The sequence below is a fragment of the Notamacropus eugenii genome, chromosome 3 (assembly GCF_028372415.1).
Source record: "Notamacropus eugenii isolate mMacEug1 chromosome 3, mMacEug1.pri_v2, whole genome shotgun sequence".
In the NCBI taxonomy this organism is placed as follows: domain Eukaryota; kingdom Metazoa; phylum Chordata; class Mammalia; order Diprotodontia; family Macropodidae; genus Notamacropus; species Notamacropus eugenii.
The window spans coordinates 252,584,060-252,606,158 of NC_092874.1; positions in this window are offsets into that span (position 1 = coordinate 252,584,060).

Below are 22,099 nucleotides of genomic sequence, written 5' to 3' on the forward strand. Positions count from 1 at the left end.
CTGTCTGCATATAGAGCTGGCCTTAAGCAATAAGAGAGCCTTTTGAGACAGCTGTATCAAGCTCTGATTGTATTAGGCCTCTTGATCTTAGCTCTGATTGTATTAGGCCTCTTGATCTTAGCTCTGATTGTATTAGGCGACCTTTTCCCCTTCTTTGTTTAGAGAGGATCGCCTTCAAGGTAAGATTGATAAGAATGCATACTGGCTCTTTACTTAGGTATAGCTGCTGCCAGGTGCTTACAAATGCTTCATTAACATCTGTAAGGAACCTGACTTTTCCAGATTTTTTCTTTATAACAAACACAGGAGCATTCCAGGGTGCTAATTGCTCCTTAACCAATAGTTGTAATGCCTGGAGTTTTTCTGAAGTCAGAGACCATTGCTCCACCCAAATCGGGGTGTCTGACTTCCAATTCAAGGGTGGGGACTCCAGTACAACAGCAATGGCCCTTACTAAAAATTTGATAGCTTCATCCCGAGGTGGCTCATAATGTCCCTTTTTGGAGCTTGTGGACAATTGGAAGGCTTGGAAGGCGGAAGTTAGTGTTGCCACCAGTTTTGGGTCTGCTCCACCGCCCTCATCCAGACACTTATCAACTATTTCATCTACAGAGGGGTCTGCGGGCAGGGTGGAGAGTATTCCCCTCGACTTAGTGAGTCCCTCCTTGAACAGCTGAACTATGAGTTGCGATGAGGGACCTCCCTTCCCAAACCTTTTCCATACCGCTTCCTGCACCCTAGTCATAAATTCCAATGCTGATTCACTCTGTCTCTGCCTTAGGTGACTTATAAGGGTTTGAGTGCGCGCTGCAAGGGCATCTAGAGCCTTCATGGCTACTTCCTGAACAGCTCGAATTATAGGTTCAGGGAGGGCTAACTGCTGTTGGAACTTGGCATAGTCTCCAAACCCTGTGAGCTGACTAATGGTGTTCTCTACATCATTGGGGTGATTGGCTTCTGCATAAATCTTCGCTTGTCTGTTCCAGTAGGCCTTCCAGGCAGTAAACACAGCGGGATCTAGCACTGCCATCATAATCTCATTCCAATCTCCCTGGAGCCAAGCGGCCACGGAGACGGAAGAGCCCAGTAATTGCTTTACATATGCCGACCCTGCGCCATACTTTGCTACTGCGTCTTTCAAATCCTTTAAAAACTTATATGGAGTGGGACGGTGGGTACGTTGTACAGTACCGTCTTGTTGGGTCTGCTGGAACACCGGGAAGGCAAGGGCATGTCCCGGCCTCCCGGTCCACTCCTCAAAATCAACTTCCTCCCCCTCCTCCGCCACCTTCAGCAACGCGGCTTGTAGCCGAGAGTGGGCACGGGGATTTCCAGCCGCTGGTTTCGGTTCCTCTAGGGACTTTCCAGCTGCCCGGGGGTGTCTGCGACAGCAAGCACAAGCGCCCTGACACTCGGACGGCCGGGGATTTGTCTGCTTTCATTTTTGAGAGAGATCTAGCTCCTTATCTGTCTCTTTTGGGGGGCAGCGCTACAATGTCTCATGTCCTCCCAGGGGTAGAGCGGGAGCGGTAGCACACCCTCCTCCCCCCAAGGGGGCTCCTTCTCCCCCGCCTCGGACCCGCATAGAGAGGGGCCAATCTGTGTACTTATGGCTTGTTCTAAAGGAGGAGGTGAAGGCTGGAGTGCAGAGCTAACCGTGGCATATATAACAAAATCTCTGAAGCTCAGGAATTGAGGATCCTCTTTTTGGTAGGAAGCCATCTGCTGTCCTACTACCCTCCACTTATCATGATCCAAGCCTGTGTGAGCCAACCATGGGGAGACTGTTAGAATTTTCTGCACCCACTGTCTACAATCCTTTATGTGTATTTTTATTCCCACCTGCTTACATATCTTGTACACTTGGCAGGCGAGAACTCCTGCATCCTCCGGTTCCATTCCCTTGGAAATCTGAGAGCCCATGTTTCCTCTAGATAGGCCCGACTATCTAGGTTGCCTGACTCTTCTACCCTTAACTGGGTAGGGTTATACTCACCTCACTCGGCAGGGGCTGCAGTCCCTGTTCGGGCTCCAGCTGTCCCGGGTCTGTCCCCGGGACCTTCGAGTGAGAATCTCCCTTCGGTGGGCACCGCTTCGGACGTCTCCGGACCTACCCCGGGGGACACGGCGGCAGGCAATAATCAGGCAATGCGCAGGAGGTTCATAGCTTTATTGCATGGAGGAGTCCCCCGAGCAGTTCAGGGCGTTGTCTTATATAGGGAGGTTCTTCCGGGCTGCCATCCTAACCCGCCCCGAGGGCGAGGCCTACCACCCGATTGGATCCAGCCCACCCCACCAATCCCGTGGGCTCACAACTCCTCTATGGGAGCCGTGTCTCCCTCGGATTGGTGGGCTGCCACTCCCGGGGAGGCCCCTATCTGCCCAGGCGCCTAGGACTGACCCCCGTCAAATAATGGTGGTGATAATGGACATTCTTGTTTCACCCCTGATCTTATTGGAAATGCTTCTAGGTTATCTCTATTGCATATAACGCTTGCTGAAAATTTTAAGTAGATAGTGTTTATTATTTTATGGAAAGTCTTGTTTATTCCTATGCTCTCCAGTGTTTTCAATAAGAATGAGTGTTGTATTTTGTCAAAAGCTTTTTCTGCATCTATTGAGATAATCATGTGGTTTCTGTTGGTTTTGTTGTTGATATGATCAATAATGCTAATAGTTTTCCTAATATTGAACCATTCCTGCATTCCTGGTATAAATCCCACCTACATAGGTAGAATAATGTATTATTCTCATGATAAGTTCCTGTATTCTTTTCCCTAGAATCTTATTTAAAACTTTTGCATTTATATTCACTAGAGAAGTTGGTCTTTAATTTTCTTTCTCTGTTTTGGCTCTTACTGGTTTAGGTATCAAAACCATATTTGTATCATAAAAAGGAATTTGAGAGGACTGTTTCTTCCCCAGTTTTCCCAAACAGTCTGTTTAGTATTGGAATTATCTACAAAGATTTCTTTAGAGCTCACTCTAAAAACAGGCATGGCATTAATTGTGCTAAGGGAGACAAGGAAAGGCAAAATCATTCCTTTCATCAAGGAGCTCACATTGTAATGGAAAAGAAATATATTTCTATTGAAATGCAAGTTTCACCAAGGTGTATTTCCTTGAGTTCCTGTATAAAAACTGAGTCACTGAATGGGATTGAAGTAGGCTTTGCTCACAACAGAGGTCAGTTTATCTTGAAAGGATAACACATTCAGTGATCCTAAAACCAATGTTTCACTTGCGGAATCTTTTTTTTAATTTCATACATGCACTATTAAACAATTATACAAAAAGAAAAAGAAAGATAACTCTATTTAGATTAAAGCTATGAGATCTTTGAAAAAATATCTTCCATTCAGTAAGAATTTTGATAAGTGTCAATGCATTTCACTTTCTTAAGTGAAGCTGGCTAAATAGATGTCTTCGCCAAAACAAAGTCAATGAAATTAATTACATGCAGTATAACTGTGATTGCATCAGAGATGGGGTTTTCCAAATTGTGTTTAACTGAGCCAGTACTCAGGAAAATAGAGGGTCTGCCCTCAAGGAAGCTGATAAAGGGAGAAACATTTCACTTGGTTTTAGACATTTTATTTATAGCAACTACGTTTGATCTTCCTGTTTTTTCTGTGTTTTCTAATAATGCTTTCTCTAAATTTTCTAGGCCAATTATGAACAGCATATTTAATCATCACACTTGGAACATTTCCTAGTTTGATTTAAAGGAATCAGTTACCAAGGAATTTAAGTCTTATACTGGAGTGAGTTAATTTTATTCAATTCAGTTCAAGCCAAGCCAAGCTAATCATATACTCATGTATTACGTATTTATTTGGCCAGATACCATGTTAGATAGTAGGGTTGAAAGACAAATATGAAAATAGTTTACATCATCAAAGAACATACATTTAACTAAAAGGAGGAAAGGTCAAACTGACCAGTTTCTTATGTGGCCTTCAGGTGGGGCTGGAGGATGGGGGGAGTGTTTTTTTCCAGTCCTCATTCAGGATTTTTCCCATTATAAGTCCTGCTTTCTGTTTTCCTTCAGCATCTCTAACAATCCCTTTATTAAAGAATAAATACTTCTTTTCTTTACTCTTTCATATTCCAATAGGGTACAGGCTCTAGAAATGCCCTTGAACTATACCTGAAGTTTCCCACAAGGCCAAGTCTCTGGAGTTGGCCAAAAGGAATCTACTCACTCTAGTAATCCTCTCAAATGACCTTTCATTATAAATCTCTTGGGCTGACCTGAGTCTATCCACTGGTCTTTCATTGTAGCCTAAACTCAATCTCCTTCTGTTATGAACAGATTGCTTCAGGTTTCTTCCCAACCTTGCTCCTATCTAGAATCCATTCCCATTAAAATACTCTCTGGACCACTCCTCCCATCACCTCAGACTCCTTGGATACTCCTAGATCCCTCCCACAGACTTTCTGTACATAAGATCCACCTTGTTTTCATGAAAGTGCTCTGATTCATTCTGACCCTCATGCATTAGTGATACAAATGCTGAGATTCCTTAAGGGTGTGGCCAATATGGTAGATGTTTTTATAAACATTGTTTTTGTTTGTCTGAGGAAGATTTTTCTTTACATAAAGCACAAAACTACTTCCCTGTCACATTCATTCCATTACTACTAATGATGCCTTTTGGTTCTAAACAGAATAAATCTGCATCTGGTACTAAAATCCTACTTAAGAATTGTGAGAATTCAGATTCAATATTCTATCTCTACTCATATACTTTTATAAATTTATTCTTTTTCTGCACTTTGACTTCCTCCTCCACAAATTAAGCTTCCAGAAGCCATATCCTTGCATTCCACTCTCAATCCCTGTAAAATTCTCAAAGACATATTTTTCTTTTCTAAAAAAGTACCATTGATTAATAGGGAGAAATTCATTGTTATCCCTTTGCCATACTATCCAGGAGGTAAAAGGGGAAAAGAAAAGAACAAACTCTTCTTAGGGTTGATTTCTATCATTTTTTAAATGATAGAAGTTTATATCTATTCAAAGGCAAACCCTATGTTAGTCCTCAACCTGGTGTATTGACCCTCTCATACTCTCATAAACGAATTAACCACTCAATATCTGTTATCTTTTCCAAACAGCACATCTGAAATTGGTATACCCTTAAACCTGACTGACACTCTTACTTGTGTCCATTTTGCCTTCTGCAAATGAATCACTTCAGAATCTGAAAAATCCTATAAAAATATTGGATGATTACTTTGATTTCTCCAGTCTTGTAACCAACAATCTCCCACAATATACCAGATGCAACAAATCTTGCTTTCTTTTCTTTTATATTAAATTTATTTATTTTTAATGTTCTACAATCACTACCATACAACTTAGACATTTTCCCCCTACCTATCCCCTCCCTCCCCTTTCCCTCCTCGAGAAGGCATACAATTCTATACAGGAACTACACGTATCTTCCTATTAAATACATCTTCACTCTAGTCATGTTGTGTAGACGAAATAAAATGAATGGGAGGAATCATATAACAAACCAAAACATAATACACACAGAAAAATAAATGATCTTTTATATTCTCTGATTGGATTCCATAGTTCTTTCTTTGGATGTGGAAGGCATATTGCCTTAGAAGACCATTGGGAATTCTTTTTTAAGTCCTTTCATTGCTATGAATTTCCAAGTCTACCAGAAAAAACTCACGCACTGTGGCCATTGCTGTGCACAAAGCACTCCTGGTTCTGCTCCTTTTGCTTAGCATCAAATCATATAAGTCTTTCCAGTTCTCTCTGAAGTCATCTTGTTCATTATTTCTTATAGCACAATAATTTTCCATTACATTCCCATACCATAATTTATTCAGCCATTCCCCAATTGATCGGTATCCCTTTGATTTCCAGGTTTTGGTGACTGACTACAAAAAGTGCTGTTATAAATATTTTTGTACATATGTGACCCTTTCTCATTTTTGTAATCTCTTGGTGATACAATCCTAGAAGCAATACTGCTGAGTGTAAAGGAACGTACGTTTTTGTAACCCTTTACCTCTATTTCTTATTTCCTAGTGTCAAGAACATTACTCGACAGTTGATCCTAACACTTTGAGTTTCAACTTCTTTACCTCCCTCCCTCCCCACCCCTTCCCTTTGGAAGGCAAGCAATTCAATATAGGCCAAATCTGTGTAGTTTTGCAAATGACTTCCATAATAGTTGTGTTGTATAGGACTAACTATATTTCCCTCCATCCTATCTTGTCCCCCATTACTTCTATTCTCTTTTGATCCTATCCCTCCCCATGAGTGTCGACCTTGAATTGCATTCTCCTCCCCATGCCTTCCCTTCTCTCATCCCCCCCACCCTGTTTGTCCCCTTGTCCCCCACTTTCCTGTATTGTGAGATAGGTTTTCCTACCAAAATGAGTGTGCATTTTATTCTTTCCTTTAGTGGAATGTGATGAGAGTAGACTTCATGTTTTTCTCTCACCTCCCTTCTTTATCCCTCCACTAATGAGTCTTTTGCTTGCCTCTTTTATGAGAGATAATTTGCCCCATTCAATTTCTCCCTTTCCCCTCCCAATATATTTCCCTCTCGCTGCTTGATTTCATTTTTTTTTATTTTAAGATATGATCCCATCCTCTTCAATTCACTCTGTGCACTCTGTCTCCATGTATGTGTGCGTGTGTGCATGTTTGTGTGTGTACTCCAACCCAGTTCCCAGATACTGAAATGTTTCAAGAGTTACAAATATTGTCTTTCCATGTAGGAATGTAAACAGTTCAACTTTAGTAAGTCCCTTATGACTTCTTTTTGCTGTTCACCTTTTCATGGTTCTCTTCATTCTTGTGTCTGAAAGTCAAATTTTCTTTTCAGCTCTGGTCTTTTCATCAAGAAAATTTGAAAATCCTCTATTTCATTGAAAGACCATTTTTTCTCCTGAAGTATTATACTCAGTTTTGCTGGGTAGGTGATTCTTGGTTTTAGTCCTAGTTCCTTTGACTTCTGGAATATCCTATTCCATGCCCTTCAATCCCTTAATGTAGAGGCTGCTAGGTCTTGTGTTATCCTGATTGTATTTCCACAATACTTGAATTGTTTCTTTCTAGCTGCTTGCAATATTTTCTCCTTGACCTGGGAACTCTGGAATTTGGCCACAGTGTTCCTAGGAGTTTCTCTTTTTGCATCTCTTTCATGCAGTGTTCTGTGGATTCCTTGAATATTTATTTTGCCCTCTGGTTCTAGAATCTCAGGGCAGTTTTCCTTGATAATTTCATGGAAGATGATGTCTAGGCTCTTCTTTTGATCATGGCTTTCAGGTAGTCCAAAATTTTTAAATTGTCTCTCCTGGAACTATTTTCCAGGTCAGTTGATTTTCCCATGAGATATTTCACATTATCTTCCATTTTTCCATTCTTTTGGTTTTGTATTGTGATATCATGCTTTCTCACAAAGTCCTTAGCCTCCATCTGTGCCATTCTAGTTTTGAAAGAACTATTTTCTTCAGTGAGCTTTTGAATCTCCTTTTCCATTTGGCTAATTCTGCTTTTGAAAGCATTCTTCTCCTCATTGGCTTTTTGAACCGCTTTTACCAATTGAGTTAGGCTAGTTTTCAAGGTGTTAATTTCTTCAACATTTTTTTGGTTCTCCTTTAGCAGGGAGCTGATCTGCTTTTCATGCTTTTCTTTCATCTCTCTCATTTCTCTTCCCAATTTTTCCTCCACCTCTCTAACTTGATTTTCAAAATTCCTTTTGAGCTCTTCCATGGCCTGAGCCCATTGGGTGGGCTGGAACACAGAAGCCTTGATTTCTGTGTCTTTGCCTGATGGTAAGCATTGTTCTTCCTCATCAGAAAGGAAGGGAGGAAATGCCTGTTCTCCAAGAAAGTAGCCTTCAATAGTCTTATTTCTTTTCCCTTTTCTGGGCATTCTCCCCAGCCAGTGACTTGACCTCTGAATATTCTCCTCACACCCACCTCGCTTCCTGGTCCTCCCAGCCAGTGTTTGGGGTCTGAGATTCAAATACTGCTTCCAGCCTTAGGGCTTTTGGCAGGGGCAGGGCTGCTATTCAGTGTGAGAATTAAGTTGAGGTGGTCAGGTTGGGGCAGGGCCGCCTCTCAGGCTCAGTTCCCTCAGGGGGTTTATGCACAGACCTTCCACTATGGATCCAGGCTCCTGCCCGCTTGGGGAGGCCCAGTCTGCAGCCGCCTCTCAGCTTCTACCTCCCAGGGGGGCCCGAATCATGGGGGCACCCCACTCCCCTCTCGACCCGCCAAAGAGACTCTCTTATCCACCCCCATCACCTGTGGGCAGAGGGACTTGTGCGGCCTCTGGAGATCCCGTCCCTGAAGCCTGCTCGGGTCCGTTTCTCTTGGTGCCGTGGCCGCAGCAGGTCTGGGCTGGGCTGGGCTCTACGTCTGCAGTGCGAGGGACCTTTTGCGAGAGGTTTGCACGTCCCTCTGTGGGTGGCGGGACCCGCGTGGCCACTGGAGATCCCGTCCCCAAAGCCCGCTCGGATCTTTTCCTCTCGGTGCCACGGCTGCTGCAGGGCTGCCCTCAGCTCCCAGTCCCAGCGCCCAGTCCGCAGTGTGAAGGACCCCCCGTGAGAGGTTTGCAGGTCCCTCCGGAACAGAAATCTCCCTCGCTCCAGTATTCCGTGGTCTCTGGGTGCAGAATTCGCCATGAGTTACTCCCCTGTAGCCATTCTGTGGGTTGTGGGTTTGGAGCTATGTGTATGTGCGTCTTTCTACTCCGCCACCTTGGCTCTGCCCCCTGATTTGCATCTTTCTAATAAAAAGTGATTTATAGCACTTTTTTCATATGATTATAGATATCTTTAATTTCTTCCTCTGAAAATTTCCTGTTTATATCCTTTGTCCATTTATCAGTTGGAGAGTGACTTGTATTGTTGTACATTTGACTCAGTTCTCTACATTGCAGAATCCCACAAGATTTGGTAGGTTGTCTCATTATTGTCATTCTCTTGAATGAAGTTGTTGATTGTGTCTATGATTTGTTGTTTAAGCCACTGCTTTTTTTAGGATTAGATTATTTAGTTCCCAATTAATTTTTGCGTTGTCTTTCTATGGCCTTTTGTTGCTTATAATTTTTATTGCATTATGATCTGAGAAGGATGCATTGACTATCTCTGCCTTTCAGCACTGGATTTTGAGGATTTTATGTCCTAGTACATGGTCAATTTTTGTAAATGTACCATATACTGCTGAGAAAAGCATATATTCCTTTCTTTTCCCATCCGATTTTCTCCAAATATCTCTCATATCTATATCCAGAGTTTTATTTACCTCCTTAATCTCTTTCTTGTTTATTTTGAGGTTAGATTTATCAAGTTCAGAGAGGGGGAGGATGAGGTTCCACACTAGTATTGTTTTGCTGTCTATTTCTTGCTTCCACTCCTCCAACCTCTCCTCTAAGAATCTGGATATACCACTTGGAGCATGCATATTTAGTAATGATATTGTTTCCTTGTCTATGGTGCTTTTTAGGAGGATATAGTTTCCTTCCTTATCTCCTTTGATTAGATCTATTTCTACTTCTGCTTCGTTTGAGGTTTGGATTGCTACCCCTGCTTTTCTTACATCTGCTGAAGCACAATATATTCTGCTCCAGCCTTTTATCTTTACCCTGTGTGCAACCCCCATTTAAAAAGTGTTTCTTGCAAACAACATATTGTTGCATTGTGGTTTTTAATCCATTCTGCTATCTGTCTCCATTTTATGGGAGAGTTCATTCCATTCACTTTCATAGTTATGATTACAATATGTGTATTTTCCTCCATCCTCTTTCCTATCCTTGGATTTAATTCTCCCTTTTCCCTTCCCCTCCTTGATAGTTTCACTTTTCACCACCACCTCCTGCAGGCTTCCCTTCCTTCTTTTAGCCCCTCTCCTTTTCACTCCCCTTTATGCTTACTATTTCTTCCCTCCCTTTTAGCTTCCCCTCCCCTCTCTTTCCTCTTCCTCTCCTACTATCTATAGAGATAATTAGAATTATATAATTAATTAAATTTATTTTTCCTCCTCGAACCAAATCAGATGAGAGTACCTCTCAAATAATGTTGATCTCCCTTTCCTCTTTCCCTCTACTATAATTTTGTACTTCTACCTGTGATGTAATTTACCATTTTCTGCTTCGTCATTTTCACACTTCCTGTTACATACCTTCTCATTCTTAAATCATATTTTTATTATCACATCATTTACTTTGTATCCATTTCCTTTTTATATTTCATAATAGATGTAAAATTCTCAAGATTAACAGGTATCATCTTCCCTTATAGGGATATAAACAGTTTGCCCAAATTGAGCAACAAGTTTTTCTTTCCCCATCTTTACCTTTTTATGCCTCTCTTGGGACCTGCATTTGAAGATCGAATTTTCTATTAAGTTGTGTCATTTTTGTCAGAAAGATCTGGAACTCCCTTACTTCATTGAATGACCATCTCTTTGCCTGAAATGTTATGCTGAACTTTGCTGGGTAGTTGATCCTTGGTTGTAGTCCCAGCTCCTTTGCTTTACAGAATATTAGATTCCAATTCCTTCGATCCTTTAATGTAGAAACTGCAAGGTCCTGGGTGATCCTGATTGTAGCTCCTCAATATTTCAGTGGTTTCTTTCTGGCTGCTTATAGTATTTTCTCCTTCACTTGATAGTTCTGGAATTTGGCAACAATATTTCTTGGGATTTTATTTTGGTAGGTGAATGGTGGATTCGTTAGATGACTATTTTGTCCTCTGTATGTAGCACTTCTGGGCAGTGTTCCTTGATGATTTCCTGGAATATGTTGTCCAAACTCTTTTTTTTCATTGTGGCTTTCTGTCAGTCCAATAATTCTTAAATTTTCTCTCCTGGATCTGTTTTCCAGGTCAGCTGTTTTTTTTTAATTAGATATTTTATATTTTCTTCTTTCTTTTCATTCTTTAGATTTTGTTTGACTGATTCTTGCTGTCTCATAGAGTCATTAGTTTCTACTTGCCCAATTCTAATTTTTGTCAAATTATTTACTTCAGTTAACGTTTTATCTCCTTTTCCATCTGTCCAATTAGTCTGTTTAAAGAATTATTTTCTCCAGTTAGTTTTTGAACTTCCTTTTCTATTTGTCCAACTTTCCCAGTTAGGTTTTGTGTTTCCTTTTCCATTTGTTCAATTTTCCTTTGTAAAGAGATGTTCTCTTCATGGAATTCTTTTTTTCATACTTTTAAAATCATTGACCAGTTTCTCTTCTATTTTCTTCTTCAGCTGTTCCAGGAGAGCTTTTTCTGTATTCAAGCATTTCATGGTCACTTCTGAAGTTTCAGATGAGAGTACAATCCCACTACTGACCTCTTTGGTATTTGTGTTTTGGTCTTTGTCTGTGTAGAAAGATTCTATGGTTTTTGTCACCTTTGTTTTCCTTTTTCTTGTTCATGATAGCTATTGTGTGTTGTGGCTTCTGTTTTTTTCAGTTAGAAGCTGCAGAACTTAGTGTTGAGCTGACTGGTGTGAAAAAGCTACAGGTAGGTGCCTATTTACCTTTTTGTTTTGTGTTTCCCTGATCAGCCCTGGGGCCAACTTGTTAACTATGTGGTCATGGGAGATCTCCTCAGCTGAGCTGATGCAAAGACAAGCCCAGGGGTTGATCATCCCAGCTGTTTTATTGTCTTCCCATTTCCCCTGTAGCACTGAGGCACATCTGGGTTCTAGTGCCAATTTCCACCACCTTGGGGCCCCTCTCCTTTCAGTTCGCCTCTGCCACAGTAGGAGGAATGCCATTTAGCTGTTTTCCTAGCCTCAGGTGTTATGGGACTGTTTGCCCTCTCAGCTGTTCCCACTGATCTAGGACGATTTTGGGGAAATACTTTATGGTTCTTTCAAAGTCAACAAGGGGAGAGGAAAGAGCATTTACTGATCTTTCCACCATTCTGGTTCCCAGAAGTTCAAGTAGGTGACTTATAGACATTTAATCTGCTAGCTGAAAGTCTCAGGAGCTGCTGCAGCTGGTAGCCAGGACTCAGCAACTGTCACTTGCTTGGCTCTGCTGGTCTCTCACCCTGTCTGCCTCTCAGCCATTCCTCCTGCTGTTCCCACAGGCCTCCCCAGGACCCTCCCCCTTGGCTGTGTTGAACTTGCTGTGCTGTGCGCTGTGGGCTCATCCCCGTGGAACAGATCCTTCCCGTTCACCTTCCAGTCTGCCCTGGGCTGTAAATCTGGCACAGTCTGTCTCCTGTTGAATTCTGCACCTCCAAAGTTTGGTCAGATTCCCTCCTTAGAGGTATCTGAAGGAGTTTGTTTCAGAGCTTAGGTGAGTGGTTGCTCTCACTCTGCCATCTTGGCTCCACCTCCAAATTTTTCTTTTTTTAGAAAAACACTTGACATTTCAGATACAAACATTCACACACACACACACACACACACACACACACACACATTCTCTTTCACGCATCCTTTAATCCTAACTCTTACCCCATTAAGTATAGTTTGTTTGGGTGTGTATCTATGTATAAACATAGGTACAAATGTGTGCATACACAGATATCTAGACAGACAGTTAGTAATTATCTTAAAGTCTGAATGGTACAGGAGAAAGTTCACCTCAGAATAAGGAAACAGTTCATTCAAGGCCAGCATTTGATATATATTCAATGGGTGATCCAAAGCAAATCAAGTAGGATCTCATTTCCCTAGGCACTCTTTAAGACACGTGTTGTGGAACCTTGGAAATCTGTATTAGTATAGAAAAATTCTTCATTAAGAACAAAAAGTCTACCTCCCCTTCTCCTCTCAAAATAGGAGTAAAACAATATCAAGAACAAAATTAAGCATAAGGGAAATATGCATTTATGTAATGTTTCCTATGTATCTAGCACTGTACACTTAACAAACAAGTGTTATCTTATTTGATCCTCACAACAAAGCGGAAAGATAAGTACTATTATATCCAATGATTTGTGCAGTGTAATAGAGATAGTAAGTCTCAGGATGGTTTTGAACTCAGTTTTTCTGGATTCCAAGCCCAGTATTCTATCCTTTCTACCACTTTGCTGTCTCCTGTTTGGATAATATAAGCAATACAATAACAGTGAATTTTAAGATTTTGTTTCTTTTTTAACATTTTTAGCATCAGTACAACCCAAAAAGGCTTTAATGTCTCCAAAGTATAAGGCAGTATGAGTAGATACTACTGAAAAACCGTGGAAAAATGACATATGACAAAATGTAACGCTTATTCATATTAAAAATAAGCATTAGAAAACATAGGAATAAATGGACCATTCCTTAAAATGATAAATAACATCTGTCTAAAACCATCAGCAGGAATTGTCTTTAATGGGAACAAGTTAGAAGCTTTTTAAATAAGATCAGGATGAAACAAGGATGTTCATTATCACCACTATTATTCAGTATTGTACTGGCAAGCCTAGCTTTGGCAGAAACATAAGGAAAGGAAGTTGAAGGAATTAGTATAGGCAAGGTGGAAACTAAGTTCTCACTCTTGGAAGATGATATGGTAGTAAACTTAGAGAATCCTAGAAAATCAAAATAACAAAAACTAATTGAAAAAATTAATAATCTTAGGAAAGTTGCAGGATATACAATAATCCAACATAAACCATCGCCATTTCTATGCATTACCAGAAAGTCCAGTAGGAGGAGATAGAAAAATAAATTGCATTTTAAATAATTGCATATAATATAAAATACTTGGAAGTCTACCTACCAAGAGAAGCTGAGGAACTATATTAACTCAATTGCAAAAAAAAAACCCAAAAAAACAAAAAAAAAACTTTTTACATAAAAAAGTAAGATTTAAACAATTGGAAAAATATTCATTGTTCACTGTAGACTAAATTTATATAATAAAAATGACAATCCATAGCCTAAATTTATTTATTCATTGTTATGCCAATCAAGCTACCCACAATTTATTTTATAATGTTAGAAAAAATATTAACAAAATTCACGTGAAAGAAAAAGAATATCAAGAATATCAAGGGAAACAGTGAAAAAAATGTGAAAAAAGCAGCCTCACAGAAACAAATTTCAGGCTGTATTAACTATATTAAAGAGTAATATTACTCAAAACAGTCTGATAGTGACTAAAAAATTAAGTGCTACATCAGTGAAATAGTTTAGGTATAAGATACACAGAATTAAATGACAAAGTTATTTACTATTTGATAAATCCCAAAATCAAAGTTATTGTGGAAAGAACTCATTATTTCTCCAAAATTACTGGGAAAACTGAAAAACAATTTGACAGAAAAATTTTGCCACCATATTCCAAATAAAGTCAAAATAAATACATGATTTATATATAAAAGGTGATTATATCATAAACAAAATAAGAGTGTGGGCATTTTTGCCTGTTAGATTTATGGTTGAGTAGAATTTAATCACCTATAATCCCTTAATCCTTCAGGGGGGAAAATGGATATTCAATGAGAGAGAGGACATTCTAGTATGCTAGATGAAAAGACCAGAACTGAATAGAAAATCTCACTTTCAAATCCAAGGTTCAAGAGAAACATAAAAGCAGAAAGAGGAAAAGGCATTCAAAAAATACTTAGTAATTTTAACCTGTTTACATTTCTATATAGAAAGATGATATTTGTAACTCTTGAGACCTTTCTTATTATTACGGTAGTTATAAGGGCAGAAGGCAGAGTTGGAGTTAAACATGAAGAGCAGATAAAAAAATAAGAGTAAGATGTGAAAGAAGAATATACTGAGAAAAAGAGCAAGAGAGAGGCAGAATGGAGTAAACTATCTCACATAAGGGAGGTGAGAAAAAGCTTTTATAGTACAGGGTAAGAGAGGACAGCTAAGGGGGATTAAGTGAGACTTACTCTTATCAGAAATGGCACAAAGAAGCCACAATATACAAACTCAACTGTATATAAATCTGTCTTACCCTATAGGAAAGTAGGAGGAGAAGGAGTTAAGAGAAATATGTAGTGATAGAAAAGGGCCGACTAGGGGTGGGGGTAGTCAGAGACAAACACTTTTCAGGAGGGACAGACTGACAAGAGAGATAATAAAATAAATTGGAGGGGGGTTGATAAAGGAAATACAGTTAAAAATAATAACCATGAGAAAAACTGAAAAAGTTTATCTCATCAAGGGCTCATCTCTCAAATACATAAACCACTGAGTCAAAATTATAAATATAAGAGCCGTTCCCCAATTGATAAATGATGAAAAGATGTGTTCAGTTTTCAGATGAAATAATTCATGTTATCTATAGCCATTTGAAAAAATATATATTCTTAGTCACTATTATTGGAGAAATGCAAATTAACAATTCTAACATACTACCTCACACCTATTAGATTAGAAGTCAAGGGGAAACTCATCAAATGGGAAATGGCTGAACAGGTTGTGATATGTGATTATGATGAAACACTTTTGTACTATAAGAAATGAGGAGCAGGATACTCTCAGAAAAACCTGGAAAAAATTTGTATGGGCTCATGAAAAATGAAATGTAATGTACAGAGAAACAGCAATATTGTGATAATCAGTGGTGAATGACTGAGCTATTCTTAGCAATACAACAATCCAAGATAACTCTGAAGGATTTATGACGAAAAATGGTATGCATCCTGTAAGAAAGTGTTGATGGTGTATTAATAGAGATTGAAACATATCTATTTTTACTTTCTTTAATTTTTCTTTATTTCTTTTATCTGTTTTTCTTTCATGAGATAAATATTAGGGAGACGTTTGGCATGACTACACAGGTATAACCTATATCAAAATACTTGCTTTCCTCAATGTGGCATGGAGCAGGGGGGAGGTGGAGAGGAAAAGGAAAGAAGAGAGAGAACTTGGAACACAAAATTTTAAAAATGAATGTTAAAAACTGTTTCTACATGTAACTGGATAGAAATAAAATAATAATAAAAGCTAAAAAATTAAATTGGGAAAATACATAGATACATATGTGTGTATGTATCTGTGTGTGTATACACACACAAGCATATATATATATAGGTATGTATACATACATACACACACATATATATGTTTGCACACACACACATTTATCAGGTTTTTATCAGAAACACTGATTGCAAAAATTATGTCTCACCTTTCTGCTTTCTACTAATCTTGGTTGCATTTGTTGTGTTTGTGCAAAACTTTTTAATTTAATGTAATCAAAATTATTCATTTTACATTTCATAATACTCTCTATCTCTTGTTTCTTCATAAATTCTTCCCTTTTCCACTAGATCTGACTGGCAAACTCTTCTTGTTTTCCTAATTTACTTAAAGTAGCATCCCTTATGTATAAATCATGTACCCATTTTGACTTTTTCTTGATATAGGATGTGAGATGTTGGTCTATATCTAGCTTATGTCATACTATTTTCCAGTTTTCCCAGCAATTTTTGTCAAGTAGTAAATTTTTATCCCAGTAGCTGGTGTCCTTGGATTACTATAGTCATTTGCCGCTGTATCTTAGGTACCTATCCTATTCCAGTGACTCATTATTCTCTTTCTTAGCTACTACCAAATATTTTAGATGATTGGCACTTTATATTATAAATTTACATCTGATGTAGCTGGGCCATTTTCCTTTGTATTTTTTTTCTTTAATTCCAGTGATATTCTTGATCTTTTGTTCTTCCAGGTGTATTTTTTTTTAGCGCTGCATAATATTTTTGGTGGTCTGATTGTTATGGCACTGAATAAGTAAAATAATTTGGGTAGAATTGATGCTTTTTATTATATTAGCTTGGCCTATCCAAGAGAATTTGATATTTTTACAATTGTTTATATACGTTGTTATTTATCTGGAAAGTGTTTTGTAATTGTGTTAATAGAGTTTCTATATTTGTCTTATTTTATCATGATCTGGAAAGATTGCACTTAATATTTCTGCCTTTCTACATTTGATTGTGAGGTTTTTATACTCTATTACATGTTCAGTTTTTGTGTAGCTTGTCATGTACCACTGAGAAAAAGGTATATTCCCTTCTATCACCATTCATTTTTTTCTCCAGATATCTGAGTGGCCAGTAGCGAAGAGGTTAGGAATTGATATGGAATTTAAAGAAATTTGCAAAGCTTAGTTAAAATCAGAAAGTTAAAGGGTTACAAAAGAAAGAAGTTAAGGATAAAGAGGAGTTTGTCAAAAACAGTAAAGAGGATCTTGAAATAACTATGAAAACCATATTGAGATGCCTCATAGGATGACAGTTTTACACCTGTAAGGATCTCACAGGTCATGTAGCCCATCTCCCTTCTTTTGCATTTAAGAACATTGAGGCCCAGAGTCTAAGTGGTTTGTGCAATGTTACATAGTCAGTAAGCTGGAAAATTGGGATTTGAATACAGGTCCTTTGAATCAAAATCCATTGATATTTCCATGATAGCGTATAGAAGTGGGGCAACAATAAAACAGAGGATAGTTATTGATGGTGAACTGAATAATGATGAAAGTACTGGGAGAGATAGGGGGAAAACAGTGAATTTTTTTTTCTAATCTAGGGAGCCAATGATTACATGCAAAAGAAATTTAGGGAGAAGATATAGATGTGATGTGGAAGTATGATAACAATGGAGTAGAAGGAGTACCAAGTGTGCAAAAAACATCTAGAAATAAACCACCTAAAGGTTTAATCAAAATTCTAGTCTGATAGAATCCTCAAGCATGCTTTCTCTGTAGAGATTTCCATAGGTTAACTTGCAGATGGAAAAGATCTTTTCAGTCTCAGTGATTATTCAGAAAATCTGCAGGCTATATCCAATCCACTAAAGGAACCTAATGGATCAATGCAGATATACCGTTACACTATAACTTACAAAAGATGCAAGCCAAGTTCTTATATGAATATATGGCCAACCGTATGCAAAACAGGAAGTAGAGAAGTTTCACTTATTCCAATTGGTATTGACTATCATTACAATCCCCACACTCAACAAACCAGTAACTAAATATGTAATTCCCCTCTCTTCTCACCAGGGAGAGAAGCATTTTGAGAAACTACTTCCACTAATAACTTATTATATTGCTTTTTTTATTGTTTCAAGACAGTTCTGTATCTTCAAAGAAGAAACTAACTTTGTGTCATGTGAGCAACAAGATGGAAGATTAGAAATTGTCACAAATTTCCAAGATGTTTTATACTCTTCTACAGCAGAAATTACACCAAAGACAAAGCAATTTTAGCTGTCTTCATGGGCTAGGATATCAAGTATCCCCCCAAAAAATGTTTTAAAAAATGAACTGATTCTTACAGCTCTGAAGCGGCAGTTCTGCATTTCTGGTTCCAGGCCAGAGAAGTAAGGAACAGAGGGAGTGAGGCAGTACCAGAAAAGGAAAACATGAGCAGAGTTGTCCAGCACTTGACTAAGACTGAGGGAAAGAGCACAGTATCCAACTGGAACCAATTCTGACCACCCAAAAGTCACCTCAGGTAGAAACCAAGACTGGTAAACTGTCATTTGTCCAGCATTGGACAAGGTTGAGATCCTTTGAGATAAATGCCCCAATGAAACCACAATCAGAGGTGACAGTCAGAAAATTAACAAGAGAAAATCAAGAAGAAAAAAAACATTTCCAAAGATCTTCTGAAGAAGAAATCTGAAAAACTGAATATAAGCAGAAAAATCAGCATCAAAACCATCAACTATCAGAGGATACATGGACATCAGATCTAGTAAACAAGTACAAACATCTGTGAATAAATACTGTCAATCAAAGGAAAAATGATCCAACATGGTATCAGACAGAGCACTCTATAGAATGTGAGGAGAATCTGGAAACAGAGTGAGAAGTTTCTGATTGATTTAAGGAGTAATCATAATTGTGCAAGCAGAATATATGGCCTCCACAGAACAATAGTGAACAGAAAAGAAAAACTGGCGTCTGAGAAGAAATGTAAATGAAAAAAGAAAAGAGAGAATATATGGGTAATCAAAATACAAAGAAGTGATAGATGGTCTATAAGAGAAATATAAGTATGTATGTGTGTCTCAAATTGAAAAGTATTTAAAACAACATGAAAAAATGCTCTAGATCAGTAATAATAAGATACATTCAATTTAATACGAACTTGAGGTTTTACCTCATAGTTATCACATTGTCAAAAAATGACAAAAATGCAATACTCAATATTTCATGTGTAGAATAATAAGCAAACTAATATATTGTTGATGGAGCTGAGAAAAGTTAAAATTTTAGAAAACAATCTAGAATTATGCAAATAAAGTGAATAAAATGCTTTTTCTTCCTTCCTTCCTTCCTTCCTTCCTTCCTTCCTTCCTTCCTTCCTTCCTTCCTTCCTTCCTTCCTTCCTTCCTTCCTTTCTTCTTTCCTCCCTCACCATACGGCAATTAGGGATAAGTTTTCCATGATTTCACATATGTAATTAATATCATACTGTTTGTCTTCTCAGTGTATAGGGGAAGGTATGGAGGGAGCAAGAGAATCTAGAACTCAAAATTTATAAAGAAAAGATTATTAAAAATCAACAACAATAATAAAGAGGATGAAAACTAACTTTCCTTTTGAATAAGAAGGCAATACTTGGATTTTAGGTTCTGTCTTCCATTATGTTGAAGTAGGGGAAATACCACCCTGCTTCTCTTTAGCATCCTCTTCTCACCAAACTCAATTTGACATTGCACTTAACAAGCATAGGTAAAAAGTAATTTTGTCAGAACAAGTATGTGCTAAGCCTGACTCCTGTGTAAAGGACAAAATGCTCCAAGGTGAAGCATGTGTTGAAGTAGTAATTGTGGAGCATTTCCTCCTTTCTTTATCCTTATGTGCCATCAGGGCTTTTGTCCCTTTTTGACCTGATTAATACATGCATACCAAATTGCTCCACCTTCTAGTAGAAAATGTCAACCTTACAAGTGACTAAGGACAAATGAACCAAGTTGATCTTGGGAAATCTAAGACATATGGTTGGCAGTTTAATATGAAGGAAATGTGATAGTCAAATGCTTTTTATTCATTTAAGTGTAGCTAATTCCCTTCCTTTTATATCTCAGTTTTCTGAACCATAAAATGAGAATAATATGACTTCAGATTTTATTTTGGTGAAATTAGATGCCTGCAACCTCAACAATCGTATACATATATATACGTATATATATACACACACACACACACACACACACACACACACACACACACACACACACACACACATATATATTAGTTTTTTGAGTATGGGAAAACAAAATAAGCACATAAATTACTCATGTTTAGTATTGTGTAATTAATGAAGCCTGAAGATAACAACAGCAGGCCACTTCATATTAAAGGTCAGATGAGTCCCACTTGTTAAGATGCACTCGCCCAAGCTGACCCTATTTCTCTGTTTTGTTTTGTTTTGTTCTGTTTTTAACATCCAGCACAAAGCTAGGAGAGGTTAAACCATGTCAGTGTTTAAGGTGTTTAATATGACTTCTCAGAAATTCAGATAGTAGAGACTCTGCTAGAAGACAAATTCTAAGAACTGACATAAAAAAAATATGCTGCTGTTTTTTTCTTGAAAAAAGGAGTGACAACACTTCTTTGAGACCATATAAGTTACAAATACTAGGTTCTTTCTCCCCCTTCCCCAAATGTAATGACATGTATTCATCCCCTCCAGGTATATTTAAGAACAAAAGAGAAAATGTTTTAAAATTACATTCTATTTCTTATGAAAAAAATTGATTTTGTCTTCCTCCCACATGTCATTGGTAATGAAAAAGGAAAGAAAAAAATGATTTCTGTAAGAATTATGACTAGTTTAAAAATAAGTCCATGTTGGCTCACTCACTCTATCTATCTATCTATCTATCTATCTATCTATCTATCTATCTATCTATCTGTCTGTCTGTCTGTCTGTCTGTCTGTCTGTCTGTCTGTCTGTCTGTCTATGTATCTATCATGTGTTTAATGCTAAGTCTACCACTTTTCTGTCAAGAACTGTGTACCATGCTTAGCATTTGTCCTATGAAACTGTGGTTACTTATTTTTTGATAAGATTTCTTACAGCTTTCACTATTGTTTTTTTTTAAGAGTTTTTTTCAATATAAATAATTTTCCTGACTCTCCTCACTTCACTCTACATTAGTTCATAAAAATCTTCCTGGGTTTCTTTGAAATCATGTCCCTCATAATTTCTTAAAGAAGTACAATAGTATTTCATTTCATTCATATAACATAATTCTTTGACCCATGATACTCCTGTTTCCAATCTTTTGCTCATACAGAAAGAACTATAAATATTTTTGTACATATGGTTCCTTTTCCATCTTTTTAAAAATCTCTTTGAATCATACACCTAGCAGTGGTTAAATTGGACCAAAGGGTATCCACAGTTTTATAACTTTGAGGGCATAGCTCCACTAACAGTACATTAACAAGGTTTTTCTTCCTTCAGCCCTTCAAACATTGGTCATATTTCTTTTTGTTGCTATTGTCTTTTTGATTACCTTTGGTAATCTGATGTGTTTGTGGTAGAAACTCAGAGTTGCTTTAATTGAGATACAATTTGTGAAAATATTAAACTTTTTGGAGGAATTGTGCTACCTGAATTAATTTTTGTTATAATTTTCAATTTGTAGGGTATTAGAACTTTTCCTATTTACAGCTGTCAATAGCTACAGTATCAGCTGAGTATGTCTTTATTTTTATCCCCAAATCTGTATGGTTTCAGGAAATATACTGAATAATATTTTAGTAGTAATGATAATAATGGTGAATTAAGCATTTGTCCATATGCTAATATATTGAAGAATTAATATATTAACAAAAATAATACATTAGTGAATTAAAGAATAAATTAATTCATCAAAATCAAATATTTACTCTATGCTAAGTTTATTGCTTTTTATGTTGAGTAATTAAAAAAAAAAGAAATGTATGATTCCTGTCTCAAGTTGCTTACAATGCACTTGAAAAGACAAGCTATATATATACACGTGACAGTACTGTGCCTCATATCAATTAACATGCAAATTATAAGCAAGTCTTTATCTGCCATTTTTTAAAGGTAAAACTATTCAGGAAAAATAAAATAAAGAAACAAATATTCTGGTAGTCCTTGAAGCATGTAACTACGAAAAATGAAAAAGGAGTAGAATACTCATAAGTGACTTGTACTTCTGT